Here is a 6,826-nt window from a genome sequence, read left to right on the forward strand (position 1 = left end):
ATACACTAACCACAGAAGTATAAAGCTGAAGGAAATGGTGAAGAGGGAAATCACAGACTTCCTTCGACTCTCCATCTCTGCATCATTGTGACTCTCTCCCTTGCTGTGCCCTATCAGTGTCTTCCGGACTCGACTGGCCACTAAGATATGCCTGACCGTCAGAGAGTTCATCAACAGAATTAACACGAACGCGATGAACGGGGTTAAAATATTGTCAAACAAGTGAAATCCCTGCCATCTGGGATCAGTGAAGTAGTTTGACTTTATCCAGCAAAACCATGGAACATTGTCAATGACTTTCCCAGGTCGAAACCCAAAATAGAAGGGAATGTTTTTTGCACAGAGTAGAACGCCAGTCGTACCTACAGCCACAGCCAAAGCTTCCTCTGTCCAATATTTTCTCTCCAGTTTCAGGCAGCAAATGGCCACAAAACGATCAAAGGAGAAAAGGACAGTAAACCAGACGGAACAGTCTGTGGCTGCACGAACCAGGACAAAGAGAGCACTGCACACAGGAGTGAGGTCCAGGAAACACCTTGGGAAGTAATACATATTGAGTCGCCTCAGTACGATGTTAGTGACAATGAACAGTAGATCTGCTGTTGCCATGGCCATCAGGCAGCGAAGGGTACAGTTAGAAAGACCACACTTTCCTTGTGCGAGAACCAGAATCACTGCTATATTGACTGTAAAAGACACAAGGTGAAAATGGAATTGGAGCTAATTGAACAAATATTCTCCACATCTGCCCAGATAACAATATACGATCTTTGAACTTAGATGGGTCGGTTGGGATGGTTCAGAGCATTAAACTAAAAAGGACAACTCCGATTCTGACTCATTGCGAGCTGCACACTCCTGGTTTTAACGATGTCGGCTCAGGGAATTGACATGACGTCAAGGTGGCATTATTTGGAAGGTGAAAGGCGGGATGTTTCAATGCTATTTGAGAAAAAGGCGTTCACTCAGAGAGTGGAGGACGTCAGGAATGCACTGCTTGAGAGCATAGTTGAGGCGGGAAACCTCACAAACTCTTCGCTTCCTAGCATTCGAGGCTCTGAAGCCAAATCTGGGAGGTGGGACAAGTGTATATTTAATGCTGCACAATTTGTTGCTGGAAAAGCGCAACAGGTTAGGCAGCATCAAAGGAACAGGAGGATCGATGTTTCGGGCATAAGCCCTTCTTCAGGAACGAGGATGGTGTGCCAAGCAGGTTGACATAAAAGGTAGGGAAGAGCGACTTGGGGGAGGGGCATTGGGAATGCGATTGGTGGAAGGAGCTTAAGGTGAGGGTGATAGGCCGGAGAGGGGGTGGGGGCGGAGAGGTCGGGAAGAAGATTGCAGGTCAAGAAGGTGGTGCTGAGTTCTGCATGTCCTTGGCGGAGTGGGAGGGGGTGTTAAAGTGTTAACGTTAAAGAATTAAAGTACAGGTCCTTGGCCTCCTCAATCGCCAGACCATGGCAACATGACACCTGGAGAAAGAGCGCCTCATCTTCCGCCTAGGAACCCTCCAACCACAAGGGATGAATGCAGATTTCTCCAGCTTCCTCATTTCCACCCCCCTCCCCACCTTATCTCAGTCCCAACCCTTGAACTCAGCACCACCTTCTTGGCCTGCAATCTTCTTCCAGACCTCTCCGCCCCACCCCCTCTCTGGCTTGTCACCCTGACCTTAACGTCCTTCCACCTATCGCATTCCCAACGCCCCTCCCCCAAGTCCCTCTTCCCTACCTTTTATCTTAGCCTGCTTGGCACACCCTCCTCATTCCTGAAGAAGGGCTTATGCCCGAATCGTCGATTCTCCTGTTCCTTTGATGCTGCCTGACCAGCTGCGCTTTTCCAGCAACACATTTTTCAGTTCTGATCTCCAGCATCTGCAGTCCTCACTTTCCCAAGTGTATATTTAGTGCCAGTTTAATAGCAGAAGCTGGGTGGACCTCTTCTGTAGGGTCGGCTTCCATTACACTAAGAATTGTTTCTGGGTGACATTTTGGGAAGTTAGACATCGTAATGAATTAAATCAAAGAGCTGTGAATACTGGAAACATTGAACCAAAATAGAAATACCTGGATAAAGTCAACAGGTAAGAGAGTATCTGTGGAGAGAGAAACTGAGTTCATATTTCTTTTTGAGAATCACTCTTCATCAGAACAGGTTCTTCTGAAGACGGGTCTCTGGCCTCAAAACGTTAACTCTGTTTTCTCCCCATACACGACCATATCATTGCCAACGAAAGATAAGGTTTAATTCCTAAAGAGAATTCAAATACAAACTTTTGATATTCATCTGCTATGGAATATTTGTTCTAACGCAGTGAGCAGCTTGGTGTGGTTCTGATCACCTATTGCAACAAAACATGCGTTGATGCACTAAAGAAGATGCAATTGTTTGCCGGAGAATGATTGAAAAAAGATGAAAAGAAATTGTTTCATTATTAAGGGCATAAGCCATTGTCTAAAGCTCTCTGTCATGATAAACGGAGGGTCTGTTAACTCACTGAGTAGCTCATGGGTTGGAAAGGCAACAATTCCTTGTGGTACTTAGCAAGAGTTATAATTTGGCATGTGCATTGATTCAGCAAAGAATGCAAAACACAAATAGGGAAATATGTTGCTTTTATTTCATTCTCTGCATTCTTAATCAAATTCTTTCGGAATGTGACTCTTGATATTTTATGAATAAAGTACATAATGCAACATTAAAGAGCCATTTCAGGAGTGTTATTCCTGATTGGCGCTGCTCCAGACTTTGTGTAATAAAACATTATATAATAAGAATTAGTCACTCTGTTTCTCTCTACTGTAGTCTAATCTTGTTGATGGCTATTAACATTTAAACTGATAATCTGAATACACAGCAGTTCATACAGTGAACGAGACAACATGACTTCACAACAATTCTTTAAAAACGTATATTTTATTATGCGAATAGTTAAACAAGGTAAGTAGTAGATACCTAATAATACAATTCATAAATGCTCATGTTCTAAACGTAGTTTATGTTTTCCTTCCCGTGAAAAATTGCTTGTTGATTATAAAAATTATGAAGTTAAAGCATTTTTCCAGGTAGCCATAGCCATGGGGAATTCACTTGAACAATTCTCAGCTTTTATCTTTCCCACAGAATTACAGGAAAATCATCACAGAGAAAGAGATCATTCAGCCCGGCATATCTGCATCAGATACCTGTTATAGTCCTCCTTTCCAGCAGCTGTGGTACAGCCTTGATGGTTCCTTCACTTCAGTAGCAGATGCTGGCTCCCATTAAATAATTTGCAAGTTGACACCTCAGCTCTCCAAATTGAGCAGCGAATTCAAATCACAACACAACCTTTTGGAGAGAGGGGTTCTGATGAACGGCCCTCTCCGTTCGGGGTGACAGGTCTCTGTCCAATAGCCTTGTTATTCCATACACATGTATCACGGGCAGCCTCGGCCTCCTCTGTTCGAAAAGAAACAACCCGAATCCTATTCACTTTCCCTCAATGCTGCAGCAATTTCCCTGTGCTGGGAACATTCCTGTCAATCTCCTCTGTACTTTCTTCCAGTGTAATTCTATCCTCGCTGTTGCACAGTGACGAGAACTGCGGAGAAAACTGCAACTGTGAGCTCTTCAGTATCGTATGTCATTCCAATGTTGCATGTTTGGCGGGGTTGGGGGGGGGGGGGGGAAGGGGCAGCGAATTAGTTTTCGTTCTGGTGCAGGGTGAGCAGGCAGTAATTTTGGGAGAACTGATATGGAATTGCATCCTAGTGTGGATGTCTGGTCGTGATTTGGGGCAGGTCATTGATCTGGAGTTCACGCTGATCGAACTGCGGGATCAGTTAATCAGTTACTCAGGAATTATACTGTGGGTCAACCCTGAAATCACCTCATGTAATTGCAGAACAACTTAGATCTCACAGGATAGTGAAGAAGGCGTTTAGAATGCTTTCCTTTATTGGTCAGAGTATTGAGTACAGGAGTTGGGAGGTGATCTTGCGGTTATAGAGGACATTTTTTCGGCCACTGTTGGAAATTTGTCTGCGATTGTTGCCTCCTTCCTATCGGAAAGATGTTGTGAAACTTCAAAGGGTCCAGAAAAGATTTGCAAGGATGTTGCCAGAGTTGGAGGATTTGAGCTACAAGCAGAGGCTGAACAGGCTGGGGCTGTTTTCCCTGGAGCATCGGAGGCTGAGGGGTGATCTTATAGAGGTTTAGAAAATTATGAGGAGCATGGATCGGATAAACAGACAAAGCCTTTTCCCTGGGGTCGAGGAGTTCAGAACTAGAGGACATCGGTTTAGGGTGAGAGAGCAAAGATATAAAAGATACCTAAAGGGCAACGTTTTCACGCAGGGGGTGGTACGTGTATGGAATGAGTTGCCAGAGGATGTGGTGTAGGCTGGTACAATAGTAAGATTTAAGAGGCATTTGGATGGGTATATGAATATGAAGGGTTTGGAGGGATACGGGCCGGGTGCTGGCAGGTGGGACGAGATTGGATTGGAATATCTGATTGTAATGGACAGTTTGGACTGAAGGGTCTGTTTCCATGTTGTACATCTCTATGACTCTATAGCTTGACAACCTTATTTGTTCTTGTTTTAACTAAGTGACCTCCTGCTGTTTCTCCTTGTCTCCATTCTAAAGGATCTTCCCTTTACTGGAAGGCTATTCCCTCAGGTCCTAGTCTGTCTTGCCAATTGAAAATCTTCTCGATGCCCACTCTGTACAGGGCATTCAGTGATCAATTAGATACCCAGTCATCCTTCCAAACTCCAATGAATATTGTCCCAGAGTCCACAAACTTTTTTTACAATTAACTCTTTCATTCCTGCGATCACCTTTGTAAACCTTTTCTGGACCCGCTTCAGGGCCAATATATCCATCCTGAGAACTGGGGCCCAAATTACCCACAGTACGCTAAATGTGGGCTGTCCAGGGCTTTTCAAGCCTCAGAAGCACATCACTGCTTTTATTTTCTAGTCCCCTCGATTTGTATGACAGCATTGTACTTACCTTCTGAACTACAACTCAACCGACAAGTTTACCTTAAGAGAAACCTGGACTAAGAATTTGAAGTCCATTTGCACTTATGTTTCTGAATTTTCTCCCGATTTTGAAAATTGTCTGTCTCTATCCTTCCTACCAAAGCGCATGACCTCACATTTGCCCCGTAATCCCTGTTTCTAACAGTTGGTAAAATTACTTGCGGCTTCCATTTTTAAAGTAGAGCTACTAACTTCTTCCTGGAGCTAACACACAAATGAGCTTCAATGTATTCAGCTTTAAATATCTCTTCAGTGTTTTCTTCAGTCCTAAACATTCTGGTCTGGCATGAACACAAACGTTTCACTCATCCAATTTGGTAAATCTATCATTCCCTTCTCACGAACACAGATCTTTACATCCACCCAGTTCCAACGTCGACCAAGTACTTAAGGAATGACCCAAGATTGAAAGTGAAAATAAAAAGGTTTCTCAGTTGAGGATGTTTTCCGTAACACAGATTATAGAATTCTCTATCACATCTTTGAGACTTCATTAGTATCAGACAGCGTGGCAAACTTTTGAAAACAAGTGAAAGTTTATTCGTGCACAAAGCCATTCAATCTTCATTTAAGTTCGAAATGAATATTTTATTTTGAAATTGCTGTGGTTAAAGAAACATCTGCTAATTATCTATTAACTTAAAATACTCAGAGAAGCCCAGCGGGTATTTACTCAAAATCCAGATCCAAATACATTCTAAATGTTATTGCACTTTCGACTGAAAATTCCCAGAGTTTAGATCACGTGTATCCAACGTGAATGTTTTACTTATTTTTTATGAAACTCTCTGTAGTTTCTGATTAAAATGGAGATTTCTAGAAGATTGTAAAGGGAGAAGCATTGCACAGCTGGAAGTCCCACTTCTGTGGCAATTCCTGTGGAGTTTGCGATGATGGGATTCGACAGAGTTACTGCAACCTGAGATGAAATCATTGATCACCTCCTTCTGTGTGGGGGTGGGCCACAACATGCCCATGTCTCATTGTCAGTGGCAGAATCAAACTGCAAAGAATCCTGAGAGACAATCACGTACATTCAATGGAGTAAGACACTTACCAGGAGTTGCTACAATCGGAAGGGTCGTGTAAAGTATTCTCTGCACTTGCTGAATGGGAAGATGCATTTCCACACAAATCCCTTTGTACAGGCAGTTTGTCTCTGTACTAAACGGCGAGTTGATATTTCCACAAAGGCTTTCATTTATACCTTCTGGCATTACCTAGGGACAATGACATCATGGTTCAATTGTTTGTTTCAAGAAATTAAGCAAACAGGTGATGACAGTGGTTTAATTCCCACTGTGACAGAACATTTTGAGAACTGAGATTTACTGGGAGATACAAATTTCAATCGGTCAATGGAAAATATTGGAAATGCATCCATGCCAGCACTGATTCCCAAACATTATCCATCCCACACTGAAATCGCATTTTATTTATTTGGATTTTGACCATTTGGTAATGAACATAGAACATAGAAAAGTACAGCAGAAAATAGGCCGTTTGGCCCACGATGTTGTGCCGAGGTTGAATCCTAACATAAAATGTAATAACTGAACCTACGGCCCCCTCAACTCACTGCCATCCATGTGCATGTCCAGTAGTCGCTTAAATATCTTAATGATTCTGCTTCCACCACCACAGCTGGCAACGCATTCCATGCGTTCACAACTCTCTGTGTAAAGAACCTACCTCTGACGTCTCCTCTGTACCTTTCTCCTAATATCTTAAAACTATGAACCCTTGTTCCAGTCAATTCTGCCCTGAGGAAAAGTATCTGGATATTGACTCTA

Source organism: Chiloscyllium punctatum, chromosome 47 (genome assembly GCF_047496795.1).
Source record: "Chiloscyllium punctatum isolate Juve2018m chromosome 47, sChiPun1.3, whole genome shotgun sequence".
Classification (NCBI taxonomy): Eukaryota; Metazoa; Chordata; class Chondrichthyes; order Orectolobiformes; family Hemiscylliidae; genus Chiloscyllium; species Chiloscyllium punctatum.